At 40.8% G+C, this 8,671-nt stretch overlaps 1 pseudogene; it reads left to right on the forward strand.

The window, feature by feature from the left end:
- The first annotated feature begins 701 nt into the window (after window positions 1-701).
- On the forward strand, window positions 702-3,727 carry LOC114205265 (small ribosomal subunit protein eS25 pseudogene; annotated as a pseudogene).
- The last annotated feature ends 4,944 nt before the right edge of the window (window positions 3,728-8,671 follow it).

The raw sequence follows: 8,671 nt of genomic DNA on the forward strand, positions 1-8,671 counted from the left end.
GAAATAATACCTATTCTCCTGAAGCTGTTTAAAAAAATAGAAACAGGGAGCCTGGGTGGCTCAGTTGGTTAAGCGACTGCCTTCGGCTCAGGTCATGATCCTGGAGTCCCGGGATCGAGTCCTGCATCGGGTTCCCTGCTCAGCAGGGAGTCTGCTTCTCCCTCTGACCCTCTTCCCTCTCGTGCTCTCTATCTCTCATTCTCTCTCTCTCAAATAAATGAATAAAATCCTTAAAAAATAAATAAATAAATAAATAGAAACAGAAGGGAAATTTCCAGACTCATTCTATGACACCAGCATTACCTTGATCTGAAAAGTAATGTTACTAAAAGACGGGCTTAACCGGGGTGCCTGGGTGGCTCAGCTGGTTAAGTGTCTGCCTTAGGCTCAAGTCATGATCCCAAGGTCCTGGGATCAAGCCCCGAGTCAGGCTCCCTGCTCAGTGGAGAGCCTGCTTCTCCCTCTCCCTTTGCCCCTCCCCCCATTCATTTTCTCTCTCTATCTCAAATAAATAAATAAAATCTTTAAAAAATAAAATAAAATAATAAAAAAAGAGAACAAAAAGACTGGCTTAACTGACTAGTGAAAGGAAGTAATTGAGAAAAGGAAAATGGAACAGAAAGAGGAAATTAGAGTATAGTTTTTGGTTTTTTTTTTTTTGAAAAGTGTAAGTGCAATTGTGGATGATAATAATTGCCGAGATGTTCATGGTCAGTATAAGGAGACATAAGATTTCCTCACTGATTGAAGACCACACGGAACAGTACAAAGGATAGCCTATAAAAGAAAGTTGTAATTTCCGGAAAGAGTTCAGATTGATAAATGAGTCTGCAGATTTAATAGGCCACACTTAAAATTCTCCCTGAATGTTACAATTAAATACTGAATACCAAAATAATTTTAAAATCTTGCTTTATTATTCTGTAAAGCTGAGCCAGGTTAGGGGCGCCTGGATGGCTCAGTTGGTTAAGCAGCCGACTCTTGATTTCCACTCAGGTCATGATCTCGGTGGAGAGTCTGCTTGTCCCTCTGCCCCTCCCCCAGCTTGTGCTCTCTCTCTTTCCCTCTCTCAAATAAATAAATAAAATCTTAAAAAAAAATGTTGAGCCAGGTTAGTGTCCACTAAGATTTCAAAGAATTCTGCTTTAGGTTTAGCTTTTTAAATATAGTAAATAAAAGAGAAATAACCTTGGGGTGCCTGATTGGCTCAGTCAGTAGAGCAAGCAACTCTGGATCTTGGGGTCTCAAAGCTTACTTAAAAAAAGAAAAACACACAAGCTCAAAAGACAAGTAGTCTTGCTGACACTCTCACCAGTGAGTTAGATTTTCCAGAGATCCTTATTTAGCATAAAAACTTATAGATATTTGGAATTTAGAAAGAATTAAGATTTATTGAAATATAAGCATAGTTGGAAAATAGTTGCTTTATTTCTTTTTTTTCCTTGCATTTTATTTGAACATTTACCTTGGAGTACATCTGGAGTGTTCTAAAGCAAAACTCAGAATTTTATCATTTCACTCATATCTATTTCTTGAAGTGATTATTCTGGTAGCTTTTTATATTGTTTGAAGGAGGAATAATCCATTGATTTAATGGTATAAATGCGAAATGACTGAGATCTGGATCAGTGATTTGGTCATGGTTGTAAAGAAGAATACATAAGTCTAAAAACAGTAAAATCTTGGAATAAAGCATACTGGTTAATTAGGTTTCTGATTAACTATGGGTTAACAAGAAGACGCTTTGTTTGAAATACCCCTAAATTGCCTTGGGGCATTTTCTTGCTTTAATAAGTAGTCTAATGAACATAATTAAATCTTCTCTTACTGATTCAGCATCCTGCAGTACCTCAGGATCATTACTCTGAACATAATACATAATTCTATACTGTACTGTAGCTACAGAAGGAATAAAAATTTAAGATGACTCCTGGATATTGCTATACTTTAAAAAAAATAAATCTCTATGATCTGTGCAAATCACTGTATGTCCATTTACCTTAAGCAAGTAAGTAAATGCATGTTACCTGTTATGGAATAATAGACTATTCAATCCAAAAGAGACTTTTGAGATTATGAAATTCGATGCCATTATTTAAGAAACTAGAAAGCTAAGACCCAGAAAATAACAGAGGATTAGTACAGTTAGACTACAATCAATGTCTTCTGATTGCAAATCCGTGACCCTTTGATTCCACCATGCTGCAACTTTCAAATGATTTGGGATTCCTGTCACTTGTCTCCCTTGCCCCTAACAGTGCAGAGTCCATTCTCAAAATTGGTTATTTAGGAGTTTTGGTTAAATGAATGCAAGCTCCAATAAATTGGTAACTCCTTAGGGGCAGGGAATTTTGTCTGTTTTGTTCACTTATGTGTTCTCAACACCTTGAACAGTACCTGCCCCTTAGAAGGCCTTCGGTAAATGTTTGTTGAATGAAAGAATGAAATGAAATTGCAAAATTTATTCTTCACAAGATAACTTGATTTTTGAGGTCTATGTTCATCTACTCAGCATTCACTAAGACTGATGGTGGAAAGATTACAGATTAATTACTGAGTTCATAATGAGAAAATGAAAGGAAGGGACACCCGGGTGGCTCAGTCAGTGAAGTGTCTGCCTTCGGCTCATGTCATGATCCCAGGGTCCTGGGATCAAGCCCCGCATCGGGCTCCCTGCTTTGCAGGGAGTCTGCCTCTCTCTCTACCCCTGCCCCCTGCTCGTGATCTCTCTCTCTCTTTCTCTCAAATAAATAAATAAAATCTTAAAAGAAAATGAAAGGAAAAGGATAAATATTGTTAAATTGTCATGGTATGACATCATAAACTTTTGTCTCACTTTGACTGTATCTCAGTTTTCAGCACCAAGTGTTTGAAGTAAGGAGCCAGATGTTAAATTGTAAAAACACTTTTCAGAGAGTCAAATTAGTTAACAAAGTAGAAGACATCACAACTCAGCTTTGCAAAGCTGTTTGTTAAATATGAGTTCTACGTGATGGACTCTGAAATACAAACTGAGGGTTCTGGAGGGGAGGGGAGAGGGGGGATGGGTGAGCCTGGTGATGGGTATTAGAGAGGGCACGTATCAAATGGAGCACTGGGTGTTATATGCAAACAATGAATCATGGAACACTACATCAAAAACTAATGATGTAATGTATGGTGATTAACATAACAATAAAAATTAAAAAAATATGAGTTCTACGTAATGATTAAACATGTCTCTCAAGGCAAACAAAGCCATCAAAACTAGGGAGAAGAGTCGTTTACCTCTGGCATCTTAGAGAGGCCATGGGGGTAGCAGCAACTCTCTCAGCCTCACCATAGAGCCCAAGCATGACAAGAAGAAGAGAGATGCCGAAAAGTCAGCCAAGAAAGACAAAGACCTACTGACCAAATCTGGGGGTAAGGCCAAAAAGAAGTGGTCCAAAGGCAAAGTTCGAGACAAGCTCAATAACAGTCTTGTTTGACAAAGCGACATATGACAAACTCTGTAAGGAAGTTCCCAACTATGAGCTTATAACCCTGGCTGTTGTCTCAGAGACAGGAGATTCGTGGTCCCCTAGCCAGGGCAGCCCTTCAGAAGCTCTTTAGTGAAGGACTTATTAAACTGGTTTCAAAGCACAGAGCTCAAGTCATTTATGCCAGAAACACACAGGCTGGAGATATCCTAGCTGCTGGTGAAGAGGCACGAACAGATCCCATGCCAACTGCACATTTTGAAAAATAAAACTTTGTTAATTTTTTTTAAAAAAGGAACTAGGGAAAAGAGAATATTTATGGACACCAAACCCTGTGCTTATTAACACATATGCCCTTTGACTCTCAAAATTGGTGGGTATGCTTAAGTCTTCTGATAAGTGCGTCAGTATTAAGAAATACCTCAGAAACAAACCCCAGAATGAATGAATTGCAAAAGTCCTCTACTTAAGGACTGGTTTAAAATTTAACAGTGTAAACATGGAAGGTTATATGAATACATAGGTGTATTTAGACTTGGAGTCATGGTTTCAATAATAAAAATCAGAAGATGTACTTAGCTGCAAAAGTAGATCCAGGTGTTATCACCTTTATTTTTTATTTTGTTTTTTTTAAAGATTTTATTTATTTATTTGACAGAGAGATAGAGAGCACAAGTAGGCAGAGTGGCAGGCAGAGGGAGAGGGAGAAGCAGGCTCTCTGCTGAGCAGGGAGCCAGACATGGGGCTCGATTCCAGGACCCTGGGATCATGACCTGAGCCAAAGGCAGCCGCTTAACCGACTGAGCCACCCAGGCGCCCCTGTTATCACCTTTATATGCCAGAAAATGCTTTAGGTCACTAGAAATCTTCAAATTTCTTTTTTCTTGACTGTATCTCAGTTTTAAGCACCAAGTGTTTGGCTGAAACTGAAGTTGAGGATCAATTCTAATTCAAGTTGTAGCTGCAGCCCTTGGCACAATGGTGAAAAACAAAAGAAACTTAAGTCTTTGTTGAATGAATGAATTTTAGGGACAGACTTAAGGGCCCTTTTCTAAATTGTAATGAGAGATGGAAACAATACTAGAAAGGAGCTTATGGTATCCAAGAACACTTAACTGGAGAAAAAGAGATGGGTAAAGATGAAAGGAAATGAAGACTTGTCTTTTTGGAGTTCCCATCTTGGGTATTTTGGAGTTTGCTTCTAAGCCCCTTAATCCTCATTATCAAGAGTAGGCCCTGGGGAGAAATACACACAAAAACAGGTTTGCCATTACCAAAGTACATTGAAAGGACAGGTTTCCTCCTTCTTTATTCCCAATTTTGCCTAATTTCTGAATTAGCATGCCTATTAATAAGACTCTTACATGTGCCATGGAGATGCTGCTTTTGTAGAAATTTGACTTCCTGAACTTTTTGCACTCAGATTTCTCGTTTTTTTTTTTAAAGATGTATTTATTTTAGAGAAAGTGAGAGAGAGAGTGTGTGTGTGAGTGCATGTGTGAGAGAGAGGAGGGACGGGGGCCTGGGGTAAGGGGGTACAGAGGGAGAGGGAGAGAGAGAGAATGTCAAGCAGACTCCACACTGAGCGCAGAGCCCAACACCAGCAGATCCCATGACCCTGAGATCATGACCAGAGTTGAAATCAAGAGTTGGCTGCTTAACTGACTGAGCCACCCAGGGGCCCCTTTGCACTCAATTTCTATTCAAATCAACTTCAACCTCTCCTGAACAAGAAGTTCTAGGAGAGACTACAAGGTGAAAATGATTGGCATTGAGAACGCAGGGAAGAGAAGACTCTTCCCAACCCCTTAAGCTAGGAAGATAAGGCCTTTAGGAAGCAGAAAACTGAGACCTGGCTAGCCAGGCCGAGTAGGTGAGTGTACAGCCTCCTAACTGAGGTGCTGCGAGGATCCAAGGTCACTGGGGTGTCCACCAAGGTAAGGCTGTGATGAGGGTCTGGTTTTCTGTACTTAAGGATTGGAAAGGCATTTTTCACGCCAACTTTCCCTGACCTTATAATCCTAGAAGTTTCCAAATCAGAGACAGAATCTGTAGTTTATCTTTCCATTTTTCTAGTTAGCAATTGGACTGAATGTGTAACCCTCCAGTAATAAATGGCACTTTAGGGCACCTGGGTGGCTCAGTTGGTTAAGCGACTGCCTTCGGCTCAGGTCATGATCATCCTGGAGTCCCGGGATCGAGTCCCACATCGGGCTCCCTGCTCAGCAGGGAGTCTGCTTCTCCCTCTGACCCGCTTCCCTCTCGTGCTCTCTATCTCTCATTCTCTCTCTCTCTCACATAAATAAAATCTTTAAAAAAAATGGCACTTTAGGTTAATGTTTAATTTATAAATCTTTAGAGAATGAAGTATTACCCTGTATTTTTATCACTAATTTTGTTTTAAGCATTTCACACAAATGGTTTTATTAGTTCTGTTAACATCCCTATAACTAGATAAGGGCAAGAATGATGATACACGACAAATCCAATCCCTGAACCACAAGTTAGCTAAACATTAACCGCAGTTTCTAAGCTAAGAGCGGTTTTGTTGTTGCTGTCTCTTCAGTGTTTTTTGCTCTCCACTGGATAGCTTCTTTGCAGGGAAGATGTTGAAAAGCTTGGAGACATGTCCTAAAGTTTCTCAACAGAACTTTATCTTCTTGCTATTTGAGTGAGGGCCTTAGCGAAATCTGTCTGTGAGAGGTGGAGTTCCATCGGCTAAGCCCTGTCAGTAAATCCTTTGACATTCTTTGAAGGTGAGGATTAGGGCTGACCCAAGGCAAAATGATGAAATAATTTGTTATCTGTTATCTGTCCTGTTCTCCTCCTACTTACAGGCACTCACCCTGGAGACCTCCTTGTTCCCCTGAACCTCCATGGGTTTGCCTCATCAAGGACTCAGGTTCCATGCTCTCTTTTTTCAAAAATTCGGGTCCTTCGTTTCATCCTCGCTGGAGCATAATTGTTTTCAAAGATGACAACTAACCAGATAAATAAATTAGAGGTTGCATTGGCTAAATTCATTTTCTCACCCATTTCCACCTTAAATCACTCTGGCTTTTGCCCACCTCCTATATGGAAGCTGGTTATCGAGTACCTCCTGTGTTTGCGTTCTCAAAGGCATTAGACACCCTTGACTCCTTCTTTCTTAAATATTCTTCCCTTAAATTTCAGACTCCGTTTTCTCCTGGGTTTCCTCCTACCTCCGGCCACCCCTCAATCTCCTTTGTTGGTTGCTCCTCCTCTGCACAGTCCTTAAATGTTACTTCTTCAGAGTGCTCTCCTATGGTCTCTTTTTTTTATTCCAAACTTGCTAATTAGGCTATCTCATATACTCCCTGGCTTTGACTGCTTTCCCTACACTCATGACTCCCATATCTGTCCAGCCCATCTCTCTCTCCTGAGGTTTAGACTCCTATTTCCAATTGCTCACAGGACATTTCCCCTTGGATATTTCACAGGTAGCTGAAACTCTGCAGGGCCAAAACTCATTCTCTGAACTTCTCCTTCCTCCTCCATGTCCCTCACTCAGTGAATGATACCACCAGAAACCCATCTGCTTATAACTAAAAATACAGTTTAACCAATAAATAGCTTTTAAACACAGTTATGTGCCACATATTATGCAAAGCATGGACACAAGGGAATAAGGTGTTCAATATGATTGGTCCCTGTCCTTGGGTTGCTTATAATCCAGTGAGGAAGGCAGACATTAAATAAATAATTTCATAAATAACCAATTTGTCATAAATTAAATCATTATAAACACTACTATGGAAAAGACAAAGAATCATCTTTGACTCTTCCTCCTTCATACATTGTATCACCCATCAATTCTATCTCTCTTACCAATTCTAACTACTAACTACTAACTAAATTTCTCTTCAGTTTGTCCCCTTCTCTCCGTGCCACCACCACTAATACCTCTTGCTTAGACTACTCAAATAGCTTCCAGACAGGTTCCCTGTGTCTATCCTTAGGCCTGAAGTCCATTCCCTACACTATATCCATAGTGGTCTTTCAAACTTGCAAATCTGCCTGTCATTTCCCTGTTTAAAAACCTTCAATGGGGGGCACCTGGGTGGCTCAGTCGGTGAAGCATCTGGTCATGATCTCAAGGTCCTGGGGTGGAGCCCCACGTCAGGCTCCCCGCTCAGCGGGGGGTCTGCTTCTCCCCCTGCCCCTGCTCCTCCTCCCACCTGTGCACTCTGTCTCTCAAATAAATAAATAAAATCTTAGAAAAAAAATAAACTTTAAACAAAACAAAATAAAATACAATAAAAGCCTTCAATGGGATGAAGTCTATACATCTTACCATGGCCCTCTATGCCTGGTCCTTCCTTCCCTGCTTATAAATTTATCTTATCTCTGGCCACCCTTCCTCCTTGCTCTCTACTCTACTTTCTGAGCACTAACACATTTCCTTCCGTCAGCATAGAGCACTCCGCTGCCCCTTCCCCCACTAACGTTTCATTTAACTAGTTCCTATTTTCTTCAAGTTGTCAGAAAGTTTATCCAGGTCAGCTCTTCACATTGTGCCGACTCCAAGCTCTCTGCGGCTTCTGTTTCTGTGACATTCATCATATTTGCACTGTGATGTTCCATGAGGGCAGGGACAATATCTGTCTCATTTATTGCCAAATCCATATCGGTACCTGGCCCAAGAGATATATTCAGTAGTATTTGTTGAGCTGCACTTGTTTATATAAACCACAAATAGGCGCACCTGGGTGGCTCAGTCATTGAGCGACTGCCTTCCGCTCAGGTCGTGGTCCCGGGGTCCTGGGATCGAGCCCCGCGTCGGGCTCCCTGCTCCGCGGGAAGCCTGCTTCTCCCTCTCCCACTCCCCCTGCTTGTGTTCCCTCTCTCGCTGTGTCTCTCTCTGTTACATAAATAAAATCTTTAGGAAAGAAAAAACAAAACCACAAATAGAGGATGTGTGAAGGACTCTCCCTTTAAAGCCTACTGTCTTTCAGGCAATAAAGGTCATTTAAATAAAGACTTCCTGAAGGCTATATCCCGGTCTTTTTTTTTTAACTTCCCAAACTGTGTGACAAAACATGTGAATTTCAGAGTACATAGAAAAGGAGAATGGAGATATGACAGATCAATGGGGAATACTCTTTTCCAGCAGACATTTGGGACCTCGCAGTAACCCTTGAGACACAGTGTATAGGCATTAGCTCTACCTACACTTTCTAAACAAAGGCAGG

This window comes from Eumetopias jubatus, unplaced genomic scaffold, assembly GCF_037043125.1.
Source record: "Eumetopias jubatus isolate StellerSeaLion01/CBP00866 unplaced genomic scaffold, mEumJub1_p1.0 scaffold_17, whole genome shotgun sequence".
NCBI classification, from domain to species: domain Eukaryota; kingdom Metazoa; phylum Chordata; class Mammalia; order Carnivora; family Otariidae; genus Eumetopias; species Eumetopias jubatus.